General features: G+C 43.6%; 1 protein-coding gene across 1 annotated transcript in view; it reads left to right on the forward strand.

Moving 5' to 3' along the window:
* The first annotated feature begins 4583 nt into the window (after positions 1-4583).
* The window catches only part of plxna2 (plexin A2), a 211398-nt gene continuing 194300 nt past the window's right edge, over positions 4584-21681 (forward strand). The window contains exon 1 of the mRNA XM_061057927.1: positions 4584-5216. The gene's annotated coding sequence lies outside the window, so the exon portion shown is untranslated. The remainder of the gene's footprint in view (positions 5217-21681) is intronic.

The raw sequence follows: 21681 nt of genomic DNA on the forward strand, positions 1-21681 counted from the left end.
TCTAGAGCAAGAAGTGAGCATATTTGTAGACGAGGGTGAAGCTGGAGAGTAGCAAGGCAAATGCTACATTATCACTACATTTCAGTAATACTGCATTTGCCAATGGCTAATACAATGGCTGGATAATTAACCACATTGCTTACCCACAGAATGAGATTGTAATTGTGGCTGACCAGAGTTGTTTATCTGTTAGATTAAGAAAGCCAACAGATGCCGTGGAACGCAGATCGCTTTGTGGTTTGCTAATTAGAGAGCAAAGGGCAGTTGAACAAAAAAAGATACAGGTTACTTAAAAGTCCTTTCATCACTACGGTCGGCTTCCATGCACAGTCCAAAAATATAATGCAAAGAATTAGAACACCCTGATGATCTCACCCTGAGCGTGGACACTGATGGCAACTCATTTGTGCAAACATACAAACAAAATTTTGCAAGGTTTCCCTTCACAGAAAAAAACAGCATAGACTTTTTGGGTGATCTGTTGATTTACTGACCAAAAGTCATGTTATTTGTCATTTGCAATATGGTGACAATGCCACATTCAGTTTCTCAAACTAGCATGGAAAACAAGCTTTGGACCTTCTTATATACATCTTAATGCCCTGATACAATTAAACTGGTGGTTTTTATAACATTTTGTAACCAGCACAGTTTGTTTTTATTATTGGGAAATGTTCAATATGTCTGTGGTCACTGTCTCGTTTTTGGAACCAGCCTCAAGTGGCCATTAGAGGGACTGCAACTTTTGGCATGCTTGCATTAGCTCCATCTCTTTGTCCGTCGTTAGGTTATCCCAAAGTTTGATAGTCAGTATTTCCAATATGGCAACCCCCACGGATAGGCTGTCAAAACAGCTCATTAGAGACCAATGGGTGACGTCACCTAGGCTCCATCTACTATTATTTACAGTCTTTGATTTTGAGCTATTTGTCACACCTTCAAGTCATGAGTATGAACCCTTTAATTATGTATAGAAACATACAAATTTGATGTATTATTGGAAAATAGATAATATAATTGTCATCATATGCATTAGATTGACAGTTCAGTTTTTCATCAAACTGTTTCCTGGAATTTGTTGTCCTCGCTCGCCTGGCATGAATGCTTACACGGGTCAGAGAAAAGAGGGAATGGAGCTTCAGTGGAGTCGACAGGTCGCCACATTCCCTCGTGATATCTTCAAATATGGCTGCAGGGAGAGAGAATTAGAGGCATCACAAGAGGCCTCTTTGAAACCTTCCAACTTAGTATGAAATCGCTGCGTGCAAGCTCTTTGATCAGCAAACGGTCAAGCGGCAGCACCGCAGCCGGCCTTCTCTCTGCATTACCACTGGGAGCCTCATTCCCCGGCACTGTGCACACCCCTCCACCTGACCACTGTTTGATGTGCTCACTGAACTGATCTTCCAACAAATAAGCTTTGTGCTTTGCCACGAATTACTGCTCTCTATCTCCCGTCACACATGCCCTGCAGCCCCTCTCTCCTCTTCGCGTGCACCCGGCTGGCCCGTACATCCAGAGATAAACAGTAGGTTCTGCACATCACACAAGCATCATTTCTACAATTAACCTCCTTGCCGCTGTTGGCTTTGAATCCTGTGAGCTTCTTTGAGTCACTTCTTCCATCAGTTCTTCCATCTCCGTCTATAGGGTTTGGATTATTAATCTAAACATATACAGGGACCAACACACCTGTCTGACATCACCCTAATGACCACTGATGTGTGTTTTGATTTCAGATCCTGGGTGGTCGGAAAGGTGCCAGGACTTTAAGTGGCTGTGTTTTACAGCTGAAAACTTAGACCATCTTCAGATCTGCCAAGTAAAAAGACACAGATTTAATGAGGGTCTGTCACAGGAGCTGCAGCTGTAAGATATGAGAAAATCAATAAGAAGGGGACGTATCTTTGCATAAATTAAAACACTTAAAGGAGTGAAGAAACACATTGGAGTATGATTCACAGGCATGCAAATGTGGATATTGTCCTAATGGTGACCTTCAGTGTTGAGAAATGGAGCCAATGCGGAAGTGCATATAACTGCAGTTCCTTGAGTGTCCACATGAGGCTGCCTCCAAAACCTAACAAATCCACATTAAGCCCCATTTATACAGTAGAAAGAAACATGTTTACAACCTGGTACACAAACATCGATTTAGGTGTCAGTAGCTCATTCCTCTTATGTTGTACAAAAACTGTACATGAGGTGAATCTTTTTTTTAGATTTGTTTTGATTATATTAAGCAGACGAGTTTTGCATACATTTGCATAATCATGGGGGCGTTGTTGTTTTTGCCTGACAAGGTCGATGCATTGTGTCTGTTTGTCATTAGACTTAAGTGTCACTTCAGCTTAACTTCATTGTCTGTTATTAGATTGACCCAAAATAAGGTAGAGTCATTTCCAATATGGCGACCGTCATCATTAGGCTTTAAAATACCTTCTCAGAAACTGCGTCCATATTTATTTATTTATTTATTTTTTTACTTCTATGATATTTTACTGCTGGTTCGCCTGTCACATTGCATTTAGCTTCTACCTATTTGTCTGCCTTTAGAACCTCCAATCTCAAACACTGTACTTTAAGAGCTACATATTGTCCATATTTCAAACAATATACTCTTCTATTCTTTCTCACGGTTTTCACATAATCTGCGGCCAGGCTCAGTCAGTCAATATGTGTCCGAAAGTGAAACATGACTGAAAATATTGTACAGTTTGTAATAACCCAACCTCACCTTGCCAAATAGGTTAAACTATCATTTCTCTCTCCACTAAACAGGCTCGACCTGTTCCAGACAGTTCGGCTCAACCCGTCCCTTCGATATGAATTGAGTTATGTTCCAATCAAACAAATCGCGGCCTGTTCCAAACGTGGCCACTCCAAACCGGGCCGTGAGTATTGAATTGAGAAAGTCTATATTTGATTACCCCTTCCGCCCAGGGTTGACTGAGATCCGTTTGAGAGGTAGTGCGCTGGAATTCCAATATGGACGCCCTCCAGCTATTGACCCTGTCTTTAAGTGGGCGCTGTGCTTTTAGTGTACTTACACTGCTTGTTCCACATCTTCTTCCTTCTGGCAGTTTTGCAATACTTTTGATGGCAGACACTGGCTCCCTTTTCTCCACTCTGCATTATTGATGCATCAGAGAGTGTGGATAGCCTACTTTTTTGTCATAACCCACTAAGGGCACAGATGCGGGGAGATAAGAGTTTGGTGTCGGTGCGTTGTATAACTATCTCAATGTCAATCAGTTTTTCTAATAAGAATATGTCAACATATTTAACTGTTTTTGCACATCCTGATTGAGTTGACCGTCTTTGTAATTCAGAGAAAGCAAAAAATGAAACACTCGGCAGCTATTATGATCACTGATCAAAGATTTATCATTTATGAGTAAAAAAATAAAAGCAATGCCATGCCAGCTGAAAACATGTTGGATGGCATCCCATTCAAATGAAATAGTTTAATGATGTCTGCGGCCAAACTAACGTTAATCCTATGATTAAAAAAACTTAATACAGCAGAGAAGGAGAAGATGCACAACGACAAGATCTTCATGCAGCACTTTATTCATGCATGCTTCTTCTAAATATGGACAGTTTGAAGATACTATATTTGTGTCCTTATTCAGCTTCTTGTACCAGAGCTTCAGGGCTCTATAGCTGCTGTTGTGATGGCAAGATTACAGGAAATACTTTAAGGGATTTAAAACGTAGTATTTTTTTTAATTATTATTATCTCTACAGTTGGAACAATCCTGAGCTGCTCGGCTACAGTGAGGAGGCTGAGATACAACTGAGTGCAGGAGACAGTGAGGGAGCAAATCAGAAGGTATATACTTAACTACTGTAGCCTATATGTAAGAAGGAGGCAGGGATGAAGAAATTGAGAAATTATAGTAAAGAAGATTTAAACAAAATGGGATTGAAAGGGAGAGAGAGAGAGAGAAAGAGAGAGAGAGAGAGAGGTGTGTGTGTGTGGGTCTGAGCAGGAACAGGTTCACACTTTGGTCCATAGATGGCAGTGTTTTAACAGAAACAGAGTTGGATGGAAGAGTGTCACCCACTATATTCACTGAGGGATCAGTGAAACAAAACTGTTAGAGATAAGAGAATGTTATTTTTAGAAAAGTGATGCTATGTCCAATTGTAAATCTAATAACGAGTTTTTACTGTATAATACTTCCAGTTGCTTGTAAGGGTTTATTATGGGAACAAGGGGATTGAATCTGTAACCTATTGTTTTTATGTAGTTTTCCAAAGTTTAATTTGTAGGCTACTCTTTCAAACGTATTTTCAGTAAGGGGGTAGATAGTGCTGTGAGAACTGCCATATTGAATTATGTTTAAAACAAATGCTTATAGTGTCGCTTTAAATATGTCTAATTAGCTAACATGTTGTTCTAACACTGAATTCCTGCGTTACAAACAAGTGTCCCTTGCATGTTTTCATTATTAATGTTTTTCTTTGGGCGGAAACGGTTAACTCCACAGTGAGAAGGAGTGTGAGGGGGCTGGGTTTAGACGCGCAGAGTGTGTGTGTGTGTGAGAGAGAGAGAGAGAGAGAGAGTGAGAGAGCCAGTGGCAGCGTACACACACTACTGTACATTGATGGAGCCGCTAATCTCTGTCAGTCCGGCAGAGCCCTGTGAGAAAACCACGCCGCTGCTGCTGCTGCTGCTGCTGCTGCGGGGCTGAACCAGAGACTGACGCTGCGAAATTACTCCGCCGGACGATGACGGCTCGTTCATAACCTGCATGTGTGCTGTTACTGGCTGACTGTAGAGCAGCCCTTGGAGGACGCTGAAACCCGAACTGAAGGAATGTGTCGTTTCATTGACTCGGTCCAGTGAAGTAACACTAGGAGGTCAGCTCGAATGGTGCGAAGTTTACGCACTGAATTTTGAAATTACTCGCCGTAATGCCGGTTTTTTTTTTTTTTTTTTTACTTGAATGAATGACGCCGCCGCTGCTGCTTAACAGGTTCCACACAGGGCAGCTCAATTTGAAGAACTGGTGAATGTAAAATATATATATATATATTGAACCATCTGTGAAAACGCGTATCTTTGTCCACGTAAAGCGTTTGGAAACATTTTTTTTTTGACTGTGGGGTGGATGTGAGTCTCGCGCATCAGTTAAAGCCCCCCAGAAGACAGCAGCCCGCGCGCGCTGGAGGGATCAGGATCACCGGGATCCACTTTGAATGAAGAGGTGAGTGACGCCCGTTTACACTTTAATCTGCTTCACAGTGAGCAAATATTTGTTTTAAACCCACACACATACGCAGTATAGGCTACACACACACACACACACACACACGCACACACACACAGGAACATGAACGCCGCTCCATGTTCTTGTGTTGAAGGCTAATTTTCGACACTGCGGAAGAGACAAGTGAAGAGAGACATTTTTTCATTTTTTGGGGCTGCAGGCTCTGAGGAGGTATAGCTGCCTGTTTGAGTATTTCATTGTGGCTTTGTCACAGCTTTTAACAATTGACACAAATGAATGATGTGCCACCATAAAACACGGGGTATGGCTTTACTGCAGCTGTTTGTGCATTGACTAAGATTCTATTAGAGCTGTTCAGAAGGCTTTTACACACAGGTGTTGCTCTGGAGCTTTTACATTATCACCATTTATCTTGTGTTCTGATTTATGAGAACTAAGATGCCTCATAGTACACACCAGTGCCATTGAGTTACATCCTGATACTTCTGGCTGCCGGGCTGATTCTGCTTTGTGTTCTTGTTCTGCAGTATTAAATGAAGTTTCTTTTGGAGTCTTTTTGTCCTGATGCTTGGTGCTATCACAGAATGATTTTGATTTGTTTGGTCTCCTTGTGAAATACCTACTTAAGCAAACCGAGCACACTTGCTCTTGTAGACTCATGACATATATAGCCTAAAGAATGCTTAAAAATTCACACAAGCCTTTTGTAATAAGCCAACTGGTGCAGTCTGCAGACCTGGATGTGTGTGTGTGTGTGTGTGTGTGTGTGTGTGTGTGTGTGTGTGTGTGTGTGTGTGTGTGTCACTGCAACAAGTGAACCATGAGTCTGAAGCCGAGGGCGATTACCAGCCTGTTACATTTGACTATCTACATTTATAATAAATATATTCACTTTGAATTATTTTCATAATCGGTCTTCTTCCCATTATCGTATCTTTAAAAAAGTGTAAACCTCAAACCTGATTCCAACAAAGAAACAAAGCAAACAAAACAACATGTCTGTTATTTATTGCGACCAAATGGTATCACTTTAGGTTTCCAAATTGACACTCCAGACCTCGTCTGTGCCGTTCACCAGATGCACCTACAAATCTTCATTCTGTGTCAGACTGCCAGCGCTCCGCCAAGCACCCATGACAATGACTCTAAAGGAAATAAATGTTGTCTTAAGTAGGAAATTGCCTCTCATTTGCATGAAAATGACTTACATCTGCCACGGCTGATGGGTAGCATATTAATCCGTCTGCCCAGTGCAATCAAAACCCGCTCTTTCTTGGTGAAATCATGTTTTTTTTTTTTCTGCGTGACCCCCTCTCATGTCGTTATTTTCATATCCATCTCAAAGTGAAACAGCAGTTTGACCCCAAAGAGCCGCCTTTGGAAGAGCAAACCGCCACTCAGCGTTGCTTTGATTATCACATGCTGATTATATTCAGCCAATTAACTCCGATCTAATGGAAAAAAAAGCACATTCAGTGATAATGTGGTTCTGCCTCCAAACCAGCAGCTGCTCCACGAATATTTTTTTTATAGACTTCTATCAGATCTGCTTTGGCTCAAGTTCATCCTCATCGTTCCTCATCTTATAGTATATGACATTGAAGTGTATTTACTGCTCCCCTTTGAAGGGAAAGATCACACCAGCAAATCACTGTTCAAAAAACATTTCCAAAGCTGATGTCAATAGTCATAATCTATGCTGAGAGCAGTCTGTTCTCTTTTTAAATAATGGAGGATATGAGCAGAAGAAAAAAGTTGTTAAGAATTCAGCTCGATGAATCACTTTCAAGTGTTGCCTTTGAAGGCAGCGGCGTCCGAGAGAGCCTTGCAAGAAAGCCCCGACATCACACATTCGTCCAATCAATAAGGTTAACCTCACCAAGCTGGAGAGAAATTGCTTCGGCTGGACAAAGTTGGATGGAGCTCTGTGGAGTGGCGGCTGATGTTTTTTTTTCGGCCGCTGCCGCCTCTCTGCTTCACCTCTCTGTTGGGGGGGGGGGTTGCAGCATTTTTGATTGGATTTATGGGGGAGCCGTGGTCAGAAAGGTGCTCTGTATTTACTGTTTTTGATGTTGACTTGATTTGCATAAGTCTGTTCAGGTTTGCCTCATTTCCCCAGAGGGAAAAATATTCAGGAGTTTTGCTCTTTAGTTGTTTTTTTTCTTTGGTAAATTTACTCATGCAGGATTTTATCTTCAATGGCAACATTTCACTCTGAATTTGGCACTATTTTTTTTTTTTGCAACGACAAAGTTATCTGACTTTTGAAATGCACTGTTTTTAAAGAGGAAGCTGACCTCTAATAGAAAAATGCCCTGTGGACCCTTCCCGAGAGTTGTCTCAAGTCTTCAGCAGAAGACTTCCACTAGTCTCCATCAGCCTCTATCAGTATCAGCGACCAACTCCGATGGTTGTCGCGCACGGCTCGCGAGCGTCCTCTGTTGATGAGCCTGACCGGTCGAGTTAATTATCGAGCCACAATGCAAGAAGAAGAAGAAGAAGAAGAAGAAGAAGAAGAAGACGCCTCTTTCCATTCCATTCCCGCTCAAAAAAAACGATGATGGCATAACTAACTAATTTCCTCACCGCCTTATTTGCCTCTGAACGAGTTGTTAGTGCTCTTCTTCTGTGTGCTGTGTCACCACCAGCAGCCCTCACACAGCAGCTCTCGTCTTCACATTCCCCCCTTAAGGCAGCCAGACTCACCACACTTTAGCTTGAGAGATTTTGACAAGTCGCTACGCATGCAGGCAGAATCCTTGACCTATTTCTTAATGAGTGAATGCTGCAAATGCGCTCAGCGGCTGTGTATTCTGAATGAACACCCCCCCCCCCGCCCCCCCCTCTTTTTCCTCCAACAGCAACCCCTTCCCTCCCATCCCAACTGTCTTTTTTTCTTGCACACACACACACATGCAAACACGCGAACACATGCAGATAATGGTGCTTTTGTGAGTTCACTGACTCATTCTCCCACAGTCTTAGGTCCTCTTCTCCCTGTTCCTATCTACTGGAGTGTACAAATAGCGAGTGAGTGTTTGTTTTAATGAAATTGCCCCCCCCCCCCCTTCCTCCTTCTCCTTCTTGCCCTCGTCTTCGCTCACTGTGGGCTGTTTATCGGAACCTCTCAACTGTCCAGCTGTCACAACAAGAGATCTCAATCTCCTTGACCCGCACACACGCTCCGCTCACTCAGCCCTGTTCTGTGCATGTTTGTGTCTGGGGAGCTGGAGTTTTTAATGGCGAGCGAGTGAGACGCGCGAGGATTGACGTAAGGGAGATCTGGATCTGCGGTGACATTGATCAAGTGGAGCGCAGCCAGGGGGAACATTGTAGTGTGAGAGATTTGAAAGCAAGCAAAGATGCGGTTGAAAAGCAGAAGATCACAACGTCATTTCCAGCTTCTCTTTTTTAATGAATCTCCCCGTGGGTAAATGTTGAGAACTCAAGTTTTTCTACCTGTTTCTGAGACTTCAACACTGGATTCAGCAGTGAAGAGATGAAGTCTCTCAAGGTGACGATTATCCTAACAAACATTCACTATGAGCTGCTGTTGGTTGCAAAGGCCAAACTCTGCTGAAATGTTGATTGAAGAGAGTTGAAAGAGGATTCAGATCGTCTAAAAGTAAGGGATGCAACCTCTTAGAAGTTCCTTAAACCTGCATTATTACTAATGACCAGCAGGGGGGCGACTCTACTGATTGCCCAGAAAGTCTAATTAATGACTTCATGGTCTCAGTTGCTAGTTTCAGTCATTGGTCAGTACAGCGTGAAGTTCAGTGTAACTTAAAGATCCTGTGTGAACTTTGGTTTGTGTGGATTTTGTCGACCCCTGTGGACAAAGCGGGACCTCTTATCTCTTTGCCAGTTATGTACTGTACTTTAGTTAGTACTGTTTTCTGACCAATCTCAATCCTGCTTTCTCTTAGTAGGCAAACGTATCATTCATTGTGATTTCAATTCCACAAAAAAGTGATTCCAGGTGGTTTTGTTTGCTCTTGTAAGTCAATAGAGTCCTCGGTCTTTCATAACAAGCTGCTACCAGGGAAGGCTATCAACCGGGATGGAGATGTACCAGGAAGCCGGAAGCCTAGTGGTTTATGCGCCCGCCCCAATGTGCAGAGTCTGTAGTCCTGAAGGCAGGCGGCCCGGGTTTTGAATCCGACCTGTGGCTCCTTTCCTGCATGTCAATCCCCACTCTCTCTCACCCAGACTTCTGACTCTATCCACTCTCCTGTCTCTAATTAAAGGCATAAAAAGCGCTCCCATGAAACCTAAAAAAATGCATATTCACACTGTTGTCCAAATATGGTCACTATGACTCCAAAAATTTAAAAAAAGGTGACAGCCAAAATTCATTCACCATTGGGTCAAGGTCGCTGTGCCCACTTCTCCCATATATATCTCATGATCTTGTATAAGATTTCACTAAACGTTGCTGCACTGGTTCCAGCAGTGATTCTCACACCGGCTCACAGTCATTGGCGTTGGCGAGCTTCCATATTCTTACAACATGATACCAACAGAACTAATGTAGGAAAGGGAAGCACAGTGATTTGCAGTCCCTCTCTATTACATGGAAACATTTTAGATCACTTTCAAGTCTGAAAACACATCAGGTGTTTGATGAACCCCGACACTCTTTTTTTTTTCTCGACTCTCTGTGTGTAGAACCAAAAGCTTAATTTACTGTTGAATATCCTCTTGTAAAGATTTTCTCTCCAAACATCGTAGATCTTAAGACACAACATTACACTTTGATAATCCCATTCAATAACAGCTGTAAGAAAAATGAAAAAAAAAAAAAACACCACAGGAGCACATTTAATGGTCTGGTCATGCTGCTGTAACAGTTTTCATCATCTTGAGTAGTTGTGCGTGTTGCCTTCGGTGGCTTATTGAATCGTTGAAACCATTTTAAATTGATGACTACAGGCCTCAACATTGTTAAGTAGCAGCTTGCCCAGTATGAGCAACACATAGCACAGAGTGCAAAAATCAATGCCTCTCCTTTGCATTTTGTTGTTTTTTTTTTTACCGTACGCAGCGAGACTGTACTTTACTTTGAAAGAAAAAGTCAACCTTTGTGCTGTCGTGTTTTTCTGTGCTTGGATTTCTTTCCTCTGATAAGCTTTGCTGAGAGAGTTTGTTTCCCCATATCTGTCAGGATGCAAGAGGAAGGCTGTGTGTGTGTGTGTGTGTGTGTGTGTGTGTCTGCAACTCACAGAAAGGCCCCCAGCCAGTCTCATCAGAGGACCGTCGGGGACCGGCTACCAGTGGTCCCTCTGCCAGGCTAAAACCGTGGCACAGTCCAGACCCTGCTCTCTCTATTGATGGCATCAAGTTAGCGGTGAACCCCAGTGTGCACTCTGCTGTCCCAAAGGCCTGCCAGCTTGCTGAAACAAAGCCTTTTGTCGGGCCGATGAATCCAGCAGATGGAGAAATGGACAGTAAATGAAAGTGGAGGCAGAGGGGAATAAAGGAATTTAGCGGAGCATGTTTGCGGTTAGGCATTTAGGCGACTCCTTTGGGACGCCTAACACCCTCACAATGCAATACTGGCACAACTTAAACGTTCTCCCGTTGACACGCTGCGAGAGAGCGGCTTTGGGCCCCCGAGTGAGTGGAGCAAGGCAGTCAGCTCACGAGGGCTCTCCAGGGCCTGGGAAGCCTTTATTAAGATGTTAATGGAACTGCCTTCATGACACATTTCCACGGGACAGGATCCCTCGCCGCTGCCATTCTTTAGTGCCTCAATCTGCCTGCAACAATCATCCGTCTCTCCTTCCTCACACAACAGCCTGCTTAGGCATTCAGCCCCATCTCCACGTTCCCCCCCCCAAAAGCCCCGCCGCTCTCTCTCACTCTTTATCAGATCTCTGCTGTCACAAGCCATCCTATATTTTACCGCGTGTAACAAAATTACGCGATGCCGGCGATAAGGCCGGCAATGCTGGCACAGGGACCCGCAGAATAACAAGTCTGGCTGTTTGTTTGTCGCTGATCTTCACACCGGCTGGAAGTCAGGCTGTCACCCCAGCAAGCCATGAGGGCTGTTATGTCCCCCCCCCCCCCCCCCCCCCCCCCCCCCCCTCCAAACACTTAAAGTTTTCCTGCTTGTTTCCAGGACACTTTCTACATTTCTTCCACTCGGTTGCTTCAGCCCTCAAAGTGCTCCCGAGGCTGTTTTATGCAGCTCATGAAAGTGAAAACACCAAAAAGAGGGAAAGAAAGACCTCAAGCTTTACATACAAATGCCTTGACTTACTTCATTTTCCTGAAAGGCATTGAATGCATTGTCCCCAACCGTTTTCTCATTTCTCATCCGTTTGAATATAAGTCAGTTTAGGCGGGCACCATCAATAATCAATTAGCTGGTGTCATGGGAGGATGTGCGTTTTTGTTAGGTGGAAACTTGACAATAAGTGAGCAACAAAAAGAGAGAGAGAGAGAGAAAGTGGGGAGTGGGGAGGGGGCTTGTGTTGGATGCCAAGGGGCAGCTGTCAGGAGCAGATGACAGTGTGTGTGTGTGTGTGTGTGTGTGCTTGGCTGCGTGTGTTTGTGCCCCTTTTTTTAATTTATTTTGGTTTGACTTCACTGCACATGTGTCCTTTGTGTTCGAGTGTGTGGAGGCAACAGGTTTAGCGGTGAGGGCGAACCCCCTGCTGTGCTGCCCACACTGCCCCCTGGTGATGACGATGCCCCCTTTGCCTGCCCGCCACTGTCGCCATGGTTACCAAAAGGGGAAAAAAAAAAAAAAAAGCTGCAGACATTGCTTGTCTAGTCCGCTCATGTGCCATAGGGGGACGCCGGCCAAAACGGCAGCTTTGTCCCTCCACTACATACACTGTGGTCCAATTACAAGCAGGACCACTCTCAACTCAAAGGGGCCTATTACAGCCATTAGCTCCCTCCGCCTTATCAAAGCAGCGTGTAATTTTCTAACACGATTTACTCACGCTAGTATCTGCACAGAAGTGTAAAACACCCAGCAGGTCACTCACTGTATTAAAATGAACGTACCTCTCTTTACGCTTACATTTTCTCCTTAAGGGTTTCACATGCAACGCTGAAATTCCCCTCTTGTGCTCCAGGGCACGGTGACATGTCAATACCTGCACCGTAACTGTCTTCATTGTTACCGTTTTGCAGCCGAGGCATGGCCTTATCTGGGCGGAAAAAACTCGACTGAATGAAGAGCTCATCTTCAGTCCTTTTTAGTAGAGAGAAGAAAAAGAGATAGAGAAACACACACGGCCTTCCAAGTTCATTCCTGAGCGAGGTAGCAAACGGAGAACGCTGTCTGGAAAGGTCCTCCCCCTCTCCTCTGTTATCTCCTTTTTTTAAGATGCTGTTCGGCTTGATAAACTTTTCCAACTTTTTAAAGTGTGCTGAATTGACGATGAAAAACTTCTTCAAGACATAAAGTGTGCCCCTCCCCCCCCACTCAACAGATTTGAATATATATGGAGACGTAAAGGCAAATAGTTCAACCGAATGAGTCAGCTGCTGCTGCTTGAAAAACAGCAGCATGTGCCTTGAAAACATGGAAGTCAAATGCTTATTCAGGCTCTGACGGGTACAAGGAAGGAAAAGATCTTGACTGTATGATGAAAACAAAGTTTGCTCTAAAAGCTACTGCCGCCAGTCCTTCAACTCCAGACTCTTTACTTTGGCCCAAGGTGATTTATAGTGTCCCGTCCAGAGGAAGTAAATTATCCCCTGGGATAGCAGTTATGTTTATGCATGAATACATGACTCTGATGCACACACACACACACACACACACACACACACACACACGAAAAGTGAGTGGGAGAAAAAGTGGGATGAAAGGTAGTTAAAAAGGGAGGCAGCTTGTCATGGAGCCCACACAAAGTCTGCGAGGATGTGCAGTCACTTGCTCTGAATGCCCGCAGGGGGAAGAAAAAACCCATTAATAATATTTTATGAATGTAATTGCTTTTGTTGTTGGTTTTGACCTCGACCTGACCTTAAAGATTACAGCCTTGTGCGCTCGAAGCATAGGGGTTTTTGTGGAATGTTTGGGAACAATAAATCCTGTTTTTGTGTAGCAGGTCTTATCAAATATTATCCACAAAATGCTGTACAAAACTAAACCAAGCTCCAGTAGCTCGGCGATTGACTGGTATTTGTTCCTGCCAGCCCAACACTATCAAGATGAATCTATCAGACAGGAAGTGGTGTTGTTGTTCCACTACTTTTACTTCCGAGTGGCCTCGGCTATCAAAGGGAAACACAGCGTGCACTCGGTGGGAAAAACAGCAGGAGCTCGTCCAGACAGACGCATCATTCCTCCTCATGTCGTAACTCATAAAAAGTGAAACATGACAGCATGCAAAAACCTGCGTCAGAAAGACAGCAAAAATCATTAACAGAGAGTTAAGTGACATGATGAGATATCACGCTGTGCAAAACACATTATCAAAAAAAAAAAATCACTACATCAGCTGCAATGTAGGTCAGAAGAATAGTCTTTTGTGCGCCGTTTAAAGAGAAGAAAATATCTAAGACATTTATTCAGAGTGTGACAGCCCAGCTTCTTTTTTTTTTTTTTTTTTACAGCAGAGGACCTGAAATCCTTGTGTTGTCTGTGAAGATGTTGATTAAATATGACTGCTATGAAACATTTGGCTGCCTCAGGGAGCCAAAGGGAAATGAAGCAAGTAGAGAGAGAGAGAGAGAGAGTGGGAAAAGAAAGGGGACTGGGCAGGTTTGTACTTGAGAGCAATGACTGAGCATCCTTTCTTGTCTTAATCTGCAACAGTTAGGGATTTACACGACGGCAGCTAATGCCGCTAACCAGCTGATCCACACAGACGCTGCATTCAAAGGTTATTTGACATGCTGCAGCCTCTCTTTTTTTTTTTTTTTTTTTTTACCAGGCACGCCTTTATTTCCTCGTTTATCTCACAAAGAGAGAATTAAGACGAACTTTTAGTCATCGCAGAAGGCATCTCTGAGCTTGTAGGTACAATATTGTACTGTTAAGTTCTTTGCACAAGCCTCATTGCCTCCGCTGCCGCAAGCCCTCCCCCACATTTCACAGAGAACATGTTCAAGCTGACAGGGGTGAAGAGGTGAAGCGAATTTGCATTTTGTTACAAAGCATGCACAGTGTTTCAGGCATTCTTTTTTTCTCCCCGGAACATAATGTTGAATATAAACAATTTGCTTTCTGCAACCTCCTTAATGAATGTTTTTATTCACAAACAAATTTCACATTTCGCTGAAGAGGGAGCGCTTGATCGGTGCAATTAAGCATTCGGCTTCTTCCATTTTTTTTTCGGGGTGCATTAAAGGGGGTTTATTCTGTTTATTCAAAGCCGGTGATTAACAGTATACTGCCAGCCTCTTCCCTCTTCTTCTGCGTCACTCTTTTTTACATTCCCTCCTGTTTATTTTAGAGGTAGGAAGAGTGAAAGACGGGGGGAGAGAGAGAGAGAGAGAGAGAGTGAGCAGGCTGGAGGGATGCCAGAGGGGACTGGCAGGTGGCTTAGATGCTGGGAAGTGTCAGCACATTTTCAAATTCACCTGCGTTTTGGGACCTGAGCCCGCTTTCTGCTGTGCATCCTAAAAAGAAAATTATAAAAAAAAAAAAAATTAAGTTTAAAAAGATGGGAGGGGCTGCATGGTCGCTGAACTGGTCCAAGGTACACATAAGCACATTCTTACTTGTTAGAACACACACTAGCACACACATGTCTTCTTACCGCAATGTAATCCCTCATAGATTCCTCGTGTGCACACATTGACGAGCCTGATAAAGGACACCTTGCCTTTGTTTGTTTTGCCAAGGCTACAGTGTTGGTGGGTTGTGTTTTACAAAGCATCCGAAGCTTCAATGGCTTAAGGACTGGAAAGCAGAAATGCTGTGTGTCTGCCTGCCTGCCTGCCTGCCTGCCTGCCTGCCTCCCTCAGGCGTTCAACATGTACAGTATCTCTGCGTCAAGGCAAACAACCCCACCTCTCTTTGTACACTTCTCTTTGACACAACCAATCACAGAAAGAGGAGCAAAGAAAACAGAAATGTGCTGTTAACAGGAGGACAGGCGGGCTGATTTTACCACCAGAGTCATTGTTCCACTATTCCAGAGCAGATCCTTTATTACACCACCAGAGCCACAAAAGGAGACTGTTTCTGACTTAATGCGATTTCCGAGCTGCTTGTAACATTCGGCAATAAAAGGTTTTTTTTACGAGGAAAGTCTTTAAATGAAAGCAAATGGAGAGGAATTAGCTGCCGAATAAAAGCTCTATCTAAAATGCATTAGTGGATGTCTGACTTAATTTCACTGAAACCCAGAGCAACGCTCAGAGGTGTCTTCTGAAAGCTTTCACTGGGTTTAAGGAAGATTTAACCATTGGTTATTCATGTTAGTAAGATGAAATGTGCAGATGAAAGACTGTATCTGATTGAGATGATGAGATGTGATATTGGGTGGGATATGATCAACCTTTCAAAAGAAGAAGGCCACGGGGAAAAGATTTCTAGGAACTTTGCTCCCTCATACAACGCCAAACTCATCGAGTAAAGCGGCTTAGGCAGCGGCACTACTCGTCAAAATATGATGAACCGGTTACCCCTCCTGTCATTTCTGGTCGCTTCTGGGACGTTCGGTTGAAGTCAGCTGATGTAGCATGGATACCATGAAGAAGCAGAGTAGGGTTTTCCGACACAACTTCACCAATGACCAAGGTGCATGAAGAGTGAAAAGGCTTGAAGAGGTCAAAAAGCTCCAGCAGCAGAAGACGAAATGCGTCGTTCTAGTTGCTCTTCATACTACAAGTGTTGCTGTCGTATACTGTAGATACCCTAAAAGGCTTTTAAAGGTCCCATTTAGGGTCATTGGATGAGCCAAACAAACATTGGACTTCTTCCCAGTGACCAAGGTTCAATGTGAAACCAACTGCAAAATGTTCACTTCTATTGAGCTATGTAGTGTAGGGTTACTCCTCTATGGTCCCATTAGAGTTTTTTAATAAACTACACATTCTATAGGCCTAAAACGATCCATGTGTTTTTGCTGGCTGTTACCATACCTTGCACCGGCGGGTTTCAGGGTAACTCACGATGTACATGATGTACCCAGTGTGGACGATGTCACCGTATAACCCTGTCCTAAAATGCGACAATTGTATATCGCATGACAATCACATCATGAAACATCCAATATTTGACTAACTGAGGAATACAAAATGCCTTAAATTCAAGTATTTATTGGTTGAACTTTCCCTTTTGTCTCGCCTTATCTCTTTAATTTAATTTCACAGCAACCCAAAATCATCCCGCTGTTTTCTTCCTTGGCCGATTAACTTCCTTTCACAAGGTGCAGGTATTTACGCGTCACACTTGATAATTGTATCACACGAATCAGATCCAAAGTTAATGGGCATCTCTATATTCGGTCTCATCCCTAATACCATGAATGTGTCACAATAATAACCACAAATACTTTTGAAAAAGCGATCGTTGGAATGTTTCTTCAGCAAGCTCTATTTTGAACGTCTAAATTAACGTTTCTTGTTTTTTTTTTTACTGCTGAATCGAACGCAGTATTTTTAACGGTCTAGCTGAACGGTGCATATTAAATATTTCAGTCTGGATCTTGGAGACCTGCAGAAGCCAAACTGACCCAAGAGGGGAATCTAAATCAACATATTTGAAGCATAGGTTCATTGACCAAGCCGCCCTATTTGACAAAGTGAGGAGTTAGAATCAGTGGTTTTATGTTGACCTCATGATATAATCAAGGTCAGGGGTCACTCTTAGAAACACTGTGAGGGGTTGGCGTTGGAAGAATTGCTCTGTCATCCATCCGTCATGCTCTGCCTTCGGTATACAAAGCAGGGGAAGAAACGGGGAGGTGTGTGGGTGTTTTAACTCGTGACATTGAGTCAGGCAGGAAGCGGGGCGGAAGCTGGAAGGGAGGGACGGAACAGGATGACGGGACTGTTTTCATGGAGGTCAAGAGCGTTGAGTGTCAGGAGGAGGGATGAAACGGAGTGGCACCATTTAGACAGGGTCAGTGGGGGTGGGGGGTGGGAGCAAACAGGGAAGAGCTGAGCATCACGATAGTTAAGGAGTGATGGAATACATAAAAAGTGCAATGTGTGAAAAACTCTCCGATTGACTCCTATTCTTTCCCAGTCAGACTGAAACGGCAGTAAACCAACCACCGAGCGCTCTAATTAGCCCACTTCAGCATGTTAGTCTGCCCCAGCTGCTCCTATTTATGTTCCTGATGAAATGCTGAATGGGGCTTTTTTTTTCCCCCCTTCGTTACATTTTCTCCGGGGTAGCAAATAGTTGATTTTATCGTTCTTTCTCTTTCCTGTTATTGCAGTTTTTCGCTGGAGTATGATTATATGTTTTGCCTGCTGCTGATGCAGTTTATGGGGAAGAAGCGGGAGCAGCCAGCAAGCGGGGGCTGTTTTGTTTGGCTGGGATGGGATGGGCAACTTCCTAGTTCCTTTCACCAATATACTGTATGTTCCCCTCTATCTCCTCCAGACTGAACAGTGACAGGCTGCCCACTGGCGACTCGTAACACGGGCATCATTTCCACCGCACACTCATCAATGAGAGGATTCAGTTACACATCTCAGTTTTGATGGAGCGAGGCTAGCTCGCCCGGCGAAGCCCCCGTTTCCTGCTTCACTAAACCCGTGGCCCAGCATGATCGCTTTTAAAGCCACAACGTCCCCCCCCCCCCCAGCTCCATCATCTATGTGTGCGGTCTGAGAAAGAAAAAAAAAAGTTAATGCGAGGCAAAAGCAGCCATTGAGGAATTCCAATCGCCTGGGTTTGGCATTGGACACACTGACCACAGAAGGGAATGCTCCATTTTTCTTTGATTTACTTTGAGTTATTATTGCTCTGTCTGTGTTCTTTACTGCTCTCTTTCTTCTCTTATTTCGCCCGCTCTCTTTCTCCCTTTCTTTATTGCTCTTTTCTCGCCTATGTCTCGCTCTCTCGTCTGTCTTTTTGTCTCGTTTTTTTCACTGTGGGGATGTGGTACCCGGCCTGCCCTGCTTCCTTAACAATAAAACAGATGCTAATTTTAATCATCTTACAAGCACAGATTAGTCTTTGATCAAACTTAATGCTCAGAAAGCAACCGCTGCATACAGAGCGAGAGGCCGCGCTTGTAAAAAGGAAATCTCATCTGGTGGCTGTAAGTTAAAGTAAAATACTCCACTCGAGAGCTTTTACACTTAAGCCCTTTATGCATGCATTTCTCTTGTCCAAGATTTACGGTCCATTTCATACTACAGCTGGATCCAGACTATCCCTGCTATGAATGTCAATGTCCCCCCCCCCCCCCCCCCCAAGACCTACTTATGTGCATGCGAGTGTGTGTGATTACATCAATGACATGGCTTCCACAGATCCAACCCCTCTCCACTGGGTGTCTATATCAAGATGTAGCGTAAGAAGAATACTGACGGACAGTCGTGCGAGCCTGAGTGGCCACACATAAAAGATGCTCTCCAGCGTCTGGCTGACGAATATGGATGGCCTGACTATCTTCTTGTTATATCTACAGCAGAGCAGGGCGACTTAGGAGCCTCTGGCCTGTGAAAATGAGTGTGAAGCACTTATTCCCAGGTTCACTGATGTAGTGGACGGGTTGTAGTATCTCTTCATACAGCGCTGACAGACTCAGAGCGGCTCTGACAGCCGGGGAGTCTTGTGCAGTGTAAGTATTGTACATGTGTGCTTTTTCGAGGGCAGCCTCAGTCACCTCTATCTCAGCCGAGGCTGCTTGAATTTTTCTTGGTTCATCTGAAAGGGCAGAGCCGAAGCACCGAGTGTCTGCAGGTGTGATGACTGAAAGAAAAGAAAAGGGACTTTTCTGCAGGCAGCCGCAGGAGAGCTTTTCACTCTTTACACTTTACTGTTTAAATTGATCCGAACTAAAAACTATACTAGCTAGAACCTCGTCCTCTTTGCAATGTCGCCTGAGTTTTGCATCAACATGTTAAACTTCATGATGATGTGATGTCACGTTACATGAAGTGCATAACAGGAGGAGGGGGCGCCTTGGTGGAGATCACAGTCCTGCTGAATGAAATCATTTTTTAGAATAATCCTAGGATCTCTGAGGACCTGCATTTAAGTGTTTTAAGTTGTAGGATCCTTTTGCCTCTTCTGTTATTCTTAAAAATAAAGAACAGCTGTTTTAGTGAATTCTGTGGAGCACATGGTCATTATCCAAAATCAATGTTTATCACGATGTGTATAGCATGCTGGCCTCTGAATCGTGACCGTGGGGTTGTGGGAAATACCCAGCCCTAGTATCGTATAGTATCATATCATATAATTTTTGTATCGTAAACACGAGTACAACACTTGATGTTTTTGTGAACCAATTTGAATATGTTCATAATAGTTTGTTGACGAACACAACTTTGTAATTGCGGTTGTACACATTCTACTGATATAAAGCCTCTATAGGTATTCAGGAATGCGCCAACATAACCATGGTTAGCCTTTCTTTTGCAGAGTTCAAGGGCTTAGGGAGACTAGGCTTTGAAAAAATATCCAAGAGGCAAGTAATACTCAGTGGTGTCCAAGGTTTTCTATATTGCCTGGCTTTTTTTAAGGCCACAAAACATAATCCCAAGAAGTCCTTGGGGCATTTCTCTATTTCCCTCCTGTCCCTGTGACTTTGAACATAATGAGTACTGGACCTCGTCCCCTTCTGATCCTTTGCCGTTTCTCTGTGCTTCATCACACCGCTGGACGATAATGCTCATACAAATGCTGCCTCCATATTGTGCGCATTATACAGAACAATACTCAACCTTCACAGCTACCGTGAATAATACCATGCATTGCTATTACTCTGCCAACGTGCTATTTTTCATCATAGGCCTTCTAGGTCGCCATGACTTTCCTTCCTCCCTTCTTTCCTTCCACATCCCACCTCCCCAAGGCTCACCCGTCCTGCTTGTAAGCAGGTGGGGAGCAATGATGCCACATGTGTAATAAATGGGCTGCGTGGTATTTTTTGCACATGCTATATGTCACTGCTGGGAATGTGTCTTTTTGCTGAGTCGACTAAAAATGTTCCCTCTATTCTTATATAAATAGAAAAAAAATCCTGGCCATTTGAGAGTGTCCTTGTCAGAGATGTTCTGATACTGGTTTGTGCTGCCCATACGTCCTAAAATGTGGAATCAGGTTTAGATGAGTGTGGGAGTCAAATACGAGAATTTTAGCCCATCAAAAAATCATCTGGATTCAGGACACACTGTGTTGCTAGCGGGGTGTAAAGTAAGTCAAAGCTAGCCAAATGCCGGCCATCATCTTTGAATTAAATCTTATAACTGGGAAAAAACACACAAAATAAAGCAGTTTCATGTAAGAATAAAATGTGTGATTCATTCTGACTCTGATCCCGATGAGACAAGCAGTGTGCACAGCTAAAGCTAATGTTAGCTATCTTTATTTAGCAACTAGCTTTGGTTAGAATTATTTCTGCTTACTGAGAAAGGCCAACAATGATACTAAACACATAACATACAGGGTTAGCAGTGTACAGCTGGTAAAAAGTACAAGTATGTTTCCCCCTCTATTATTGGAGGGTATTGGCTAATAGTCAAGTCAAGTTGTCATATTTGGTAACTGGAAGTACATTTGATTATGAAACATGTCAGAGTCTTGTCAGAACAGTTTGTAGTTGTGTATTTCAGTAGTAAAATAAAGTTGTTTAATTAATTAATTATCCGATATGTTTGCAAATCTGTCTTCCTTACCTTCTCACCCGTGTGTTGACAGAAAAGTTCTTGTTGTGGCAGTAAGCCTGCTCCACTCTCAGGAGTCAGGACACTGGCTCAAAGGAAACCAGCCACTGCTGATTTTCCACCGTATCCCAGCCAGCACTGCATCCTGTACGCGGTTCACACGGAACAAGCCGGAAGGCATGCATGTGCACTCCAGCACTGATCCAGCAGACTCTCAGTTAGTCAGTCAGCCAGCCAGCCGTCTCTCTGAGCTGCGTCTCATCCTATTCTGTCCTCTGTCCTGGCATGGCCTAGCAGCGGCTGCTGCGCTCCACAGGGACAATCAGGTGGATTTTTAAACTGAGGTTTTTTTTTAAGGCTGAGCTAATGGTTGCTGCAGCACTCGCTGCTGTTTTATTATTCATATTCATTGCAAGACCTAGTTGGACTTGCATACAAATGTAGAGTGAGCTTGTCTCATGGCTGTGCTAGGCTCTCTCTCTTTTTAAAATGCTTCAATAAAGCATTACAAGTCTGTCCATGATAAGAAGTGAAGGACAGTATCACCCAATGTTTGTCTACTACTCAAGACTTTGATTTCGTACATTATGTTTCTGTCGGTAATCCCCCCTTAATTCTTTAATGATTTTTTTAGGTCAAGATTTGCAAGTTAATTATTCAAATATAC

This window comes from Labrus mixtus, chromosome 15 (assembly GCF_963584025.1).
Source record: "Labrus mixtus chromosome 15, fLabMix1.1, whole genome shotgun sequence".
NCBI lineage: Eukaryota > Metazoa > Chordata > Actinopteri > Labriformes > Labridae > Labrus > Labrus mixtus.